This window comes from Temnothorax nylanderi, unplaced genomic scaffold (assembly GCF_030848795.1).
Source record: "Temnothorax nylanderi isolate EJ_2023f unplaced genomic scaffold, tnyl_v1.0 TNYL_tig0027_pilon, whole genome shotgun sequence".
NCBI classification, from domain to species: Eukaryota; Metazoa; Arthropoda; class Insecta; order Hymenoptera; family Formicidae; genus Temnothorax; species Temnothorax nylanderi.
In genome coordinates, this window is record NW_027249089.1 from 1,137,818 (window position 1) to 1,150,905 (window position 13,088).

The window sequence follows — 13,088 nt, forward strand, 5'->3', positions numbered from 1 at the left end:
GGGAACTCAATTATCTCCACTGCAACTACGATGGTTTATGAAAAAGAAATAAAAGTTCATTGAAAACTGGCGGCCGAAACTAGCACTTTTGATGTAACTTGAGAAATTCTGATCTCTTTGTAATTATTGGAAGTCTTTCGGGCTCGCAATCACGCGTATCGCGGATCTCTCTCTTCTTTATCGTCGCTGACATAATTAAGACGTCGTTATTTGATATACTTGAGTGATTCAAAGACTTATTCATTCGCTCGCGAACCGCTTACGTTCGCAGGAGAATCGTATGTGTATATGTACACGTGAGTAACGTTATCTCAATTAATTCATACACAGGCTTATCGTGTGTTATCAATATCGGATTGCAGTGTTTCTGATAAGCGCGATGCGCCACGCCGATGATTAATCAATAAACACGGCGCGGTACGTACGTCGCTTGAATCTTAATTAATGGCTTTGGAGGAGCAGGGCAGAACCGAGCAGACGTAACATACGTCTCGGAGTTGCATCTCGTTATCTTAGTAGGTCGCGCGCTTAAGTGCGGCATATATGTATTTATACAAGTCCGGGGGATATACACAGGTTTCGTGTAATAAAATTGCGCTAAAGTAATTTGCGCGCTCAGCTCAATAACGCGGAAAAACGGTTTCGCGCCTCGCAATCGCGTGTGCTAGTGGCAAATGCATATATGCATATCGCACTCGTTTTAGTAAACACGAACTTTTTCCAACATTACAACATAAACGTTTCAAAGGTACGGTTTAATACGTAAATCGTGTGCCATGGAGAGAGGACCGCTGATTTTTTCATTATTCCTTTTATTCATAATATTATATAAAAATTATAGCGGCTGCGACACTATTTTCGTTGAGATAGAATCTGTTCCAAAATCGTCTTTGGAAAAATAAGAATGTCCAACGGTTTTATGATAACTCTAAGATATTAATGTAGGAAACGATTAAATATATTTTTGTCAAAAATAAATTATTATTATATTAAATTTTCTGCGCTATTATTTTAAAGAAACAATTTCAATATAAACATCGTTATCTTATAAAATTGTAAATTTTGGTAATTTATTTCATGCCGGGCGTTATCAAGAGACACGGTAGTGTCTCGCGCCAAGTACACGCGAAGCGAGACCGCACCGTGACTCTTTTACGCGTATGTCAAAACCGTGCCGCAAACTCTTAGACATATCGCAATTTGAAGAGCATGTATTATGAACGGGAATGAAACGGAAGTGTTGCAATTAATAAAAATGCGGTTTTCTCCGTCAATGGATTCTATACGATTCGGTCGGCGTTTGTTCGCGGCCCTCGCGATCGAACGAGGAAAACATTTTCGTAATAAATTACGGTACGTGGAGCCCACGGCTTATCGTCCTGACGCGATAATGGGTGCGATGTTGTAAGTTATGGGGTCAAGGGTTGCCAGGTACGATTTGTACCAACGTCCGTTTCGTCGATAACCCCTCTCACAAAGACGGCGATTAATCGTCCCGATTGTCGTGCCACGAGACAATAATCTCGGGTTACGTATCACACACGTAGCGCGCGCGCGGTGTGACGTGGGTCCGACTTTCTACTTGAATCCGGCAATGCGAGCGTAGAGCAAAGTGCGTGGAGCAACGAAGAACGCAATTTCTAATCTTCTCGACATTTATTCGCACCGCAGATATCGAGCTCCGTGCTTCTCATAAACAAACCGCGAAGACTTTTGCAATTTTTCTTCTTCTTTTGACCCCAATGGATCTCCGGCTCAATGTAGAGCCAAAGTATTACGCTTTATAGGTTTTTGCAATTTAATGAGCGAGGCGTTTCTTCGATTTTCACCATAGATCGAAGAAATGACGAAGTCCGGTCCGTATCCGCAAGAATATCAGCCGATCGCAATAATCTCGAAGGTCGAAGACGTGCGCGCGTGGAAGAAAGAAACGGAATTCGAAATCGCTTGGCCCCACATTCTCACGGCAGCGCTTCATCATATTCGTGAGCAAATATACCTCGCAATATTGTCGTGCTAGAAACTCGCAACGGCAGGTACGACGTCGGACGTACCGATCGTCAAACGGTGAAAGGCGATAATAAACGCCGCGGTCGCAACGTGGCGAGGCGCGAGCGAACGAGTGCACTCACGTCGTCGTTCGCGTCGTCGTGCGCAGGGAAGAAAGGAGAGGAGAGAAGAAAAGAAAAGCCCGATGATAAAAAGAAAGTATCCCCGATGACGGAGGCCGCGAATAGCTGACATAGTCGGCCGCGAGCCGACTGCGCCGATTGAAGGCAGGTCACGGCGCTCTTATGCCATGCACCTGAGAGTTCATCGATTTATTCCACTTTCTATATACGCGCGGTACCGATCGAAACCAGCGCGGCATCATCTTTCCTTGCGCGCGCGATGGGAGCGGCCGACTCTGTCGTCCGCGGAACGGACGAGATTTACTTAACCCCATCGAGGATGAGCGACGTACGCGGCTCTCGTCCTTTTGCGAGAGATCGCTTCTCGATATGTTGACTCTGTTCGCTGTCATGTTAACCTTCTCTATTCCCGACTGCCGGCAGAAAGGCGAAGCAGGGAGGCGTCTGCGAAGAGCCTCCTTTAACCTTTGCTTATAATTAGCTGTACGATCATAATGTAAGACGTAAGACCAACGTCAAATCGGTCTCGAAGATCAGCTATAAATGGCTTACATTACTAGAATGTAAAGGTTGTTCAACTTATTCTTGTTCCATAAATATTAATAGATTTGTTCTCAAATAACGTGTATAAATACAATTTTACGAATACATGTATATTTTAATTACGATGATAATAACAATGGGTTAATAAGAACTTAAGCGGATATAGAGTTGCCAAATTAATTAAATAGTTTTTCAGAAATCCATCTGAAATTAATTTATCAAACTTCGCGGGTGCACTTTTATTCTATACAATCAAAAGAGACAGTCTTTGAAATTGTAACTTTTTCTTAAATTAGAAATTGCCACGTTTAATTGAAAAATTGACTCAAAATTAATTTGATAGATTAATAAAATCAGATTTGATAGATGGATAATTTCAGATTAATTTTCCTAAAAGTATTTGATTAATTATACATCTCTACCTGCGCTTATAGGTTTTGCACTAACTTAAGTTGTTATTATAATTATTTAATATCTGAGAACTTTTTTCATTTGCAAATTCTAATTGATTATGATAATATACAGACTACATATTCTTTTCTCTTATGAAATTTTTCAAGCTCGCGTGTCGAGACAGATATTTTGTAAGATATCCATATCTAGAAGCTTCGACGTAGGTAAGTGCACGGCACGGTTGTACCATTATGAAATACGGTATGTTAAAAGTTGATGGATGATTACAAAAACGCGAACGACGGCACACGGGATCTAATATTTACCGTCTGGTACGTGAAAACTACGTCACCGGCTGCGTGGTACGATCGAAGGATATTGGCACGTCGTGCTCGGTATACATAAGCGGATACCTGCGATACGTGCTCGCGACCAGGTGTACCGGATCCTTTCCGTGGGCGCGGAAACGCATGCATTTTCGACGTGAAAAGCGCCAACGCCGCCAACGATATGTCCAAGGTTAAAGAATTTTATGTCTAAAACTCGCGTTGCCTCGTACGTGTTGCGCAAAGTCGTATTTCTTAACAACTGAGAGAAACATAAGTGACTTTTAATTCGTTGTATTTTCTTTTTAAGAGACCAATAAACTGTTGAAACATAGATTATATGACATATTTACTTATTATAAATTGTAAAGTCTATTTTTGTCTATATATATGTAAATTCAGTATTACTTGGAAATATTAAAGATAAAATAAAATTTTCTCTCTAAATATAAGTACAAGATACACAGAATATTCCAAAAATGGTTCTTCTAATCGAAGCTTGACCACTTGACGTGTTTACTTATCTAAAACGGCACAAAAGTTTCCTGAAATATATATTTCCTGAAATTCATTTTTTCCCACGTTTTCTGATCATCTTTTTCTACACGTTACATTGTTACCTCTTATGGAAAAAAGGATAGACAACTCTCTCAACCTGTGTTTCTATCACATGCTTAATATGGAGGCGCAGACTCGCTGTTTTGCCCGGGGCGCCGAAATATCTCTACCGGGCCGTTGCGCGTGGGTGTTGCTCGCTGGTGGGTAATAACCGGTCGTAAAATCTTACCGGTTTCACAACGCAGCCTCCCCTCGGGTCCCCGGTCGCGTCTTATGAATATACCTGTGAATCTTTTCTCGCTCTCGGCCCCCGCTCGCTTACTTAAGAGGCGCGCGCGCGCGCGCGATGCGCTGCCGCTATTCCGCGCCCTGCGGCATGTAGATTCACGGATAAACGCACGATTTTTCTCTTTCAACGGTTACATTGAACTGAGGGTTCGTGCGCATCCTACGTGTGATCGTTCTATCGTGCGATGAATGACAACGCTCATGACGTCCATAATAATTCGCGTAACGTATCGCTTTGCTTTATGCGAGATGGTTTCCGTGAAATTGCCGCTCGATATCAACATCGCATGATGCAATTGAATAATAATTCAAGAGATTTGAATTTGATTTCTTTGATTTGGTAATCATTTGATTGCGTGACAACTGATAACGATTGTAACAGTGATCGCGCTCATTATAACTTGCATTACTTTGCTTTACGCAATATATCTTCTTATTGCTCTTTTATATACTTCTAATTCTCGTTAAGTACTAACTTATAAGAAATGTAGTTATTATTATTTTTGTACCGTTACTGTATTCAAAATTGTATGTAATTAAATAAATTATATACAAATCGAAAGGTTTAACTCTTTGTTTTATTTCTTTGTAATACAGTTCATTTAGATTGCGTTGTTTATATAAAGCAGGAAATAATTATATTAAAAGCAAAATTTAATTAGGTAAATGTAAGTGTAAATTTTAGAATAAAATTTGTCCACTTAAAAAATTTAAAGACACGATTATATGTCACAGTCATATAGCATGGAATTACATATGCTACGAATCAATTAGCATGATTTCGAATTCAATAGCTACAAGTCCACACAAGATAGGTATGATTTATTATATAGCAACTTCTCACTCGTATCTTTATTTGAGAGATTGCTTAATGGATTTGCGTTATTCGCCGGACGAATATGTAGCCGTCGCATGCGCGGTAAAAACTGGTTATAATATTACAAGGTAGATTACCGAATCGCCAGACCATTCGAAACGCCGACTTCTCTTTTTCTCGCATTTTCAAGGATTCAGAACTTTCGCAGCTCACGCGAGCGTTAAAACGGGATTGCGGCATTTATCGATTCGTTGTTAATAGCACATTTCCGCGGCCGATCTGTGCTGACGGATCTCTTTCAAGCCATTACGGCTTTGTACATTTAGCGCACGAAGCAAGGGCCCGGAGGAAGCTGGCGGCTCCTTTTTCCATCCATTTGTGAGTTTCACGTTCGCGTGTCGCGTCATCTCATCGACTAATTGTGCATAATCAGCGAAATTGCGTGGAATTTGCAAAATGCGAATTATCCCTTAGCAGTCGTCGCGGAAATTTAGGGTGTAACGGTGTATGTGATGTCACGGTATACACATTCCATTATCATTTTCGACAAGCTTAGTAAAGTTAAAATAGTGCAGCATCAATAAAATTATAGTAATTTTATTTACATACGTGCTTAAAAAATAGCAATAATGAGATGATTACATAAATAACAAATATATAGTCTCTTAAAGACACATTATTCAAATAACGAGATTTATCTTCTTAATGGGAATGTAGGTGGACTCTGTGACGTCAATTAAACGTAAAATACATGATAGAGATAATTGTATCTGATAAAATATCGTTCCAACAATGTAATCTAAACTTTAGTCTATAAACAATGTTCCCTATAAAATGAGAGACACACAAATCAAGAAATAAAAATTCACGCGATGTACATAAAATTTTGTAAAATTATATGACTGTTCATTACATTGCTCATTTACAATGTTACATTATTTATAATGCTATATTATGAATAATATCGTGTATAAACTGCAATAAATGATTACTATATACATATTTATATTTATGTTATAAAGGTAAGAGAGAGGGGGAGAGAGAGAGAGAGAGAGAAAGAGAAACAGCGGTGGAATCCCGTATAATATCACGATATAGTAGATATAGTATCACGAGTAACACATTTATGTATCTAAACGACTTTTTTTTATTTATACCATAAATCCTTTACAAGGTTGGTCGCGACGCTCGTAAATCAGGAGCGGCGTTTTTTCGATTTTGTCCCGACGAACGCATGCTAGTATAGGTTTTGTGGACCATAAAAAATCGATTCTGCAGCCCCCGCGGCTTGTTGTATGTGCGTTAAACGTGGATTCGCGTGCTGCTGCGCGACTGGTCGGTCCGGAAGAGATTTTCAGTTTCCATCCACGTGCTTATCGAGCTTAAGGGAAAATATCCCCAACAACGCGGCAAGCGTTGTTATACGCATTTATTCGACATAAAACAAACGCGTGACATAAACGTCGCTGTTTAGTCGCGAATTAAAGCAAATATTTTGTAGCAACTAATAATTGCTCACTGAATTCTGCTATTTTCTCATGCTATTACTATTTTTGAATGGCGCGTTTTTCACGTAAGGACAACACGACATACCAGATTAAAATTTTAATAGCTCAAAATATAAAGTAACGTAAATTTCATTTGACGAGAACTTAAATTGCCTGTTGATATTCTTATCAACACAAATAATCTCACCAATATCTCTTTATACACGTATGTACATCAGTTTATTTTTTTTTTACGATTCCTCGACGTTTCCGCGGTTTTCGGATTTTTCTGAAAATCGTGGGGCTGATTTATATAACCGCAGTCGATGTGCCCGCCGTAAAATATCTCGTCCCGAGAATCACCTACGAGACGAAGGGACCGCCCGAAGGGACGAAACGACGTTGGTGGTGGTCGGCGGAATATAAAGCCCACCTTGCATCCGCGGTGCATTCGCGACGACTTTGTATATATGTATCTATTGATATACGATTCCGCCTTTTGTCGACGGACTCTTCTTTATCTTCTTCGCTTTCTCGTCTTATTCTCTTTTGTCTCATCCGCCGTTTTCTCAACGTCCGCGTCGTCGGCCGCGGAGATAAATCATAACTTTAAAGTGACGCACTGATTGTGAGATTTGAAATCTCACAGGAATGCACGATAACGCAGTTACGTGCATGCGAAGAAAATCATATTTGGAGATTCGTACCTTTGTTGTTTGTGATAAAAAATGAAATAATAATATATTCGAAGTCATTTACATAAGACTTTCGCGTTAAGCTGCATCGGACGCGGGCAATAAGGTTTTACACTTTTATTTCTCTCGTAGAATAAAGTAGATTTAATTTAACAAAAGCTTTATTTGTTCAAGGTAAAAAATCAAGGTAAAATTAACGAGTTAGCTGTCCGAGTCTTTGGACTCGAGAACTATCTCTTAATATGTACTCTGGGACACGCGTGCGATTTTCTCGTGAATTTTACGCAGAGTTTTGATTTGCACTAACGGAGAAAGTATCGACCGCGTAAATCGAGAATTACATGGATCACGGATGTAGAATTCTTGTCGACGGTGAGTTTTCAGTTCGGCGGATAACGTATTCTGGCTGTGAATAGGATGCACGTCCCGTGAATGCGTGTCTCGCGCGAAAGCCGATATGGCTCCACGCGATGCGTGACCCTACTCGCTATACGGCTATTGAATTTCAATTTGTGATATTGCTGTCTAATTAATACGAACCTCTCCCAAATATGCATACACATATATAGTATAAGCCGCTTTTCATTTATTCGAGCCGAATCGCGTCAAATCTATTATTAAGCTCTTCCCACGGAACCGATATCGCCGTTTAATGCTTTCTGCCCCGATCGGCATCAAATCTGAGATGCATATTGTAATTTGTAACTTCTCCATGTCTAGTCGTAATAGAAAAGTATAGATAAAGCAAATTTAAGATTAGTCTCTGTACGAATTTTGGACGATTTTATGATCTTGGTTTATTTTAATTGGATTTGTATTACCGCTTTCTATAATTTTTCTTACCATCTTTATGATAAATAATGCCATCTTATTAAGATTTTTTAAATTTTATTCCAGGCATAATCTAACAGAGGGAAAGAACTTTAAAATGATGGCGCATTTTATGCGCTATAGTTGCCCAAGGAGAAAATCAAGTTTCAGAAATCATTACTTAGTTTCAAGTACTCGTGGAAAGATTATTAGGAATCTTAATATTAAGAGTTAATCTTCTGCCTTATCTTCGTTATTACGTGCTTCGACGAAACTTGTCGAATAATTCGCGAGAGATGACTTACGCACAGCAAATCCCAAGTTAATTCTTATGTTAGAACAGAGCGAGCTTATACGGTTAAGCCGGGTTCACTGGAAATCAGAGAGGCTTCGCGAACTGCAGAGATACATCCGTCGAGTCTGCTGTATCTCATGTGTCCAGCTTCCCAGGAACTAACTTTCGCGGTTTCCTCAAACTTTGTAATGGTTTTACCGAATGAAATCTCCGCGCTAAGCGGATTAATAGCACGGATCCGTGGACCAGATCATGCTCACCGGGAGTTGGTTATCCGTCTAATGGAAGGAGCAGGGGAATGTTACTCCCGTAAAGTATGTGTAAGAAGATGTATGTTTTAAGAAGAAAATTGTATTCCAGAAAATTCCAGAAATGCCGACAAGTATTAGGATCGGATTTTTTGGGCGGCCAAAATTGATCTTTTTCTTTTGTATAAATTTTAATACACGATAACAAACACTTTGAATATTTTAAATTGAATCTCACTCCACTGTCCGCACGTTCCCTAAGCTGTATCGGAAAGAGATATATCGAGGAAATAAGCGCTGTGTAAAGAACACGGCTCGTTTCCATAACGTGATCCGCGCACGGCCCTCAAACAAATCAGGGTCAACCTTTTATTGTTCATATATATTTTCGTGAAATCGATAACGGGTCGTTCTCACAAGGAGTTGCGGAATTGCAGGGTGGTATTCGGGTCATGCGCGCGTCTCGCGAAATACATTGGTTTAAGCTCGGCGAAACTGGATCTGCATAAAAGCGACATGTCACCGTGATACTCTGTTTGTGACAGAGAGAACGCGCACCGTAACACGCGTGCAATCGTAATTATCCGAGCACGACGCATTTACCGTTGCGGGAAAGATAGAAGCGTAAAATTTCAAAGTCTTGCTTGGGTATTATCTTGGACATTTGCCTTTTTCAAAATTCTCTCAGAAAATATTTTTGACTTATACCCCACCTGAATATCGGAAGACGTTCTATCGCGCCGTGTCCGTAAAACCGCGCATCGTATTTTTCATATTTTATTTCATGAATATCTGAGGTAATAAACCTTCCTAACTCCACCGTGGCGGCCGGTATATTACATTTAGAGGCACTTCTTCGCGATATTTGTTGCAAGATCTTCGCATACTACGTTCCAGTATTGTCCGATGTTATTACGTAAGAATGCCTTTTAACTCAAGATCTCAACGTCAAACAAGAAATTCCAATTCCGGCGGAAGCTAACGCTTTATGGATGACTGCAGATGGTAGTGACGCTGTTTCTTGAGTGAGTTCATTGTCATAAGAATGAGAAGTGAAGACAACAGAAAGAAGGTGGAAATGCGAGACCGAACGAATAATAAAAAGTCGGAAAGGGAAAGAAGAGAAGTGAATGACCGAGCAAATTCCAGTGTCACCGCTAGGAATGGCGCGTATAAAGCAAAGTGGTTTCGTCTAAGGTTGCGTTCACACGAAATGACATCTTTCCGGAGAATACAAACAGTTTCAAGAGTTGCCGCGATCTTCCGGTATTTACAGTCTTTCTCGGGCAAAACGTCTCTTGCTCAATTCGATCCAATCGGCTATAATTGATCTGGATTGATCCCGAATTCCGAAAGACCCAGTATGGAGGACCGATTATTAGCACTATGTGACATAAATCATTGGAAATTTGTTTGCAATTGAATATTTCGTCAATCTTCATCGAAGATATTGATATTGATGAAAATCGAGATACGAATAATACCTGAAATTTCTGCAATATATTTGTAAAAATGAGTTTATTTTCTTCTTATAGGCAAATTTTTAAAAATTATAGTTTATTATTATGTTCCTTTCCCCTTTTGGAAACTCACGCGGTAAGCAACGAAAAGCGACATTTCAATGGAAGAATAATATAAACGCTATACAATGGGCAACTCATGAATGGAATAATGGCGAATGCATGACAAAGGAATTCTTATTAGCAAGCCGTCCTGACGGAAGGAAACATGAAACGCCGGTTTAAATACGAGAGACGTGAGCTCGTCTACAATTTATCAGAACGACACCGCACTTTTCGCTGAATACAAACAAGTACGTAGCCAGTGGTGGCACGCGCCACACCGCCGGAAACCTGTCGCGACGTCAATGAGTTCTGACCCGGCTTATCTCTGGTCAATTCTGAATGTATCCTGCGAGAGACGATTCACGGATGAGAGTATCCTCATCCATCCCACTCAAGAAGAAATTCATTCATCCTCTGCAATAACTGATTTGTCTAATTCTTATGCAGGTTGCGTTACATCACAGATATTTTAGTGCATTATAGAAAAAAAAAAAATGTTAACGGTACTGCAAAACGTTATATTTATGGGAAATCGATTAATCGTTATCAATCTTCATAAATATTTTAATATAAATAGAGAAACAGGAAATCTCAGTAATATTGCAAAATGTACCATTTAAAATAAAAATCAATTGCGATTAATTATGAATCCTGATGAATATTCTAATATATTTGAAAAATCATAAATACCAGCAATATTATAAAATATGACATTTAAATGGAAAATTAATTACAATCAATTATCAGTCTTGATAAATATTTTAATGTATAACACATTATTGCTCTAAATTATTAGAAAATATATTAATAACATATCATATATGCTCTGTTGAGAGCATACATAATGACCACAATCTGAATATTTTAATATGATAGAAATTTATACTTTTATGTGCGACAATAAAGCAATCACGCAAAAGTATGTTATTTCTTACGAAAATGTTTTCAATTATTCTGATCTATATGCAAAAATATTTTTACATATGTATAAATTGTAATCAACTGTAATAAAAATTATTGCTTAAAATTTGAGCTGTCGATGGGATTTAAGATAGTAGAAGAGTAATCTTTTCGTTTTTTAAGATAGAACCCATTATATGTTTTTTTAAATATATAAGCAAATTCTTTTTGTTTAAATCAATTCACTTTGTTATGTTAAAATATTAAAGCGATATTATAAAAAAATGAATACTTTGCAAGATCACATTTTATATTCTATTCTCTAACATTTTGATGTATACAATACATTTTCATGTATAATATAATATTTACATATAAAGTGTGAAAGAGTATTTTATATGTAGATTGACGAAGAAAATCGGTTTAACCAAAAAGTATACCATATTTAAAAAATAAAAGAATTTGCTCCTCCCCTTCTTGTTACCTTGAACGTTTCCTTCCGGCAGCGGTATCTCATAAAAAAAACTTAATACATTTTAAAACAAAACAAAGAAGTTTGTCGCTATTGTTACTAGTTTTTAAAGAAAACAGTTTTACGCGGTCAATTCTATATATACATATAGTATATATTTAACTTTATCTCCAATTTTATCGGTTATTATATTTATTTATATATTTTTTAAATATAGGATACCATGAAGCTCAAGTATCTCTAAAGTGGTCAATACGACAATATGTTTGCCAAGAATCGCGTGAAATGCGAGCGTTTAACTATCTCAGCTTGATTCTCTCCTGTCTGGTGTTTATCCCAAGGATAAAATGCGTATAATAACAATACCTCGACCGTGCGATCGTTCACCTTCATCATCACGCTCGCCGGATCGCTTTCTCATCCTTCTTGCATCGCCTTTCCGCCGCGATTACCTTCAATTTCTGTAACAAGAGTCCGCGTCTTTTTTTTTGCGTACGCGAATATTACTTCATTATTACGGATGTATATAATTAGCGCGTGACGATCCCTAATAACAAAGCCCGCTGCTGCTAATACACGGGGGCGATAATTGCAGAATCGGCCGATCGGCGAAAGTTCCCATGATGCGTGCGCTTTCAGGTGCGTGCGGCATGCATCTGCATATCTGCATGTACCTAGTCGGCAGCTGCAATCTAACGTGTGCCGCATCTGGACCGGTTATCTCCATGGCCGTATCCGGCGAAGATGACGTTCCCCGAGAAATAGAGGGTGGCGGGCGCCCATTATTCGCCGGCGTGCAACACACGCTGCATGTGTCGCGTGCTCATATAGACTCTAGTGGAGTGGATGGATGCGCTACTTGAGTGTGGCGAAGCATAGCGATAGCCCGCAGAATCCATTCTTCACTCTTTTTCTTTCTCTTTTTTTTCCAAGCTTTGGAATTATTTGCAAACTTATTCCCTCTCAAAAATTTTTGTTTCGCACGTTTTTGTTTTTAACGTCCATTTTCTTTAATTTAAAATTCTTATTAGTGTACGCGCAAACTTTTTGCTGTGTTTTTGTTATCTCGAAGCAATGCAGCAGAAGAAAATATAATTGACGCAATTTGCCGTTACAAATATTCGAGAAATCCGACGAAAACAGGAAAGAGGTATGATTGACTTTCCTCTTGCGTGTCGGCACAGCCCTCTTCCCGTATGGCAACTCTGTCTCCGTTCTACAAAACATTGACAGCTGCTGTGCAACTAAATGCAGTCCATTTGGACCGGTTTCGATGCATCTGGACGAACAAGGCCGCGGAAAGAACACTTCTTCGTCCTTTCAAAATTAGAGGGATGGATAATATTTCATAATCCAATTAATAAAAAAATAATGTAAGAATTTTTAACATCTATATTAAGCCTAGTCCTTCTGCCATGTAGAGTATAAATATTGTGTCATCATGAATATGAAGATCACACATTTCGATAGTTTTCACAAGCAATCGAGACGTGCTCGAACAGAATTTCAAAATCTTCCGTAGAGGAGTATTTTGTAAAACTTGAAAGAGCGATGAAAAC

General features: G+C 38.8%; 1 protein-coding gene across 8 annotated transcripts in view; it reads right to left on the reverse strand.

Moving 5' to 3' along the window:
* The window catches only part of Rhogef3 (Rho guanine nucleotide exchange factor 3), a 150,551-nt gene that overhangs the window by 22,516 nt on the left and 114,947 nt on the right, over nucleotides 1-13,088 (reverse strand). The gene's annotated exons all lie outside the window — the stretch shown is intronic.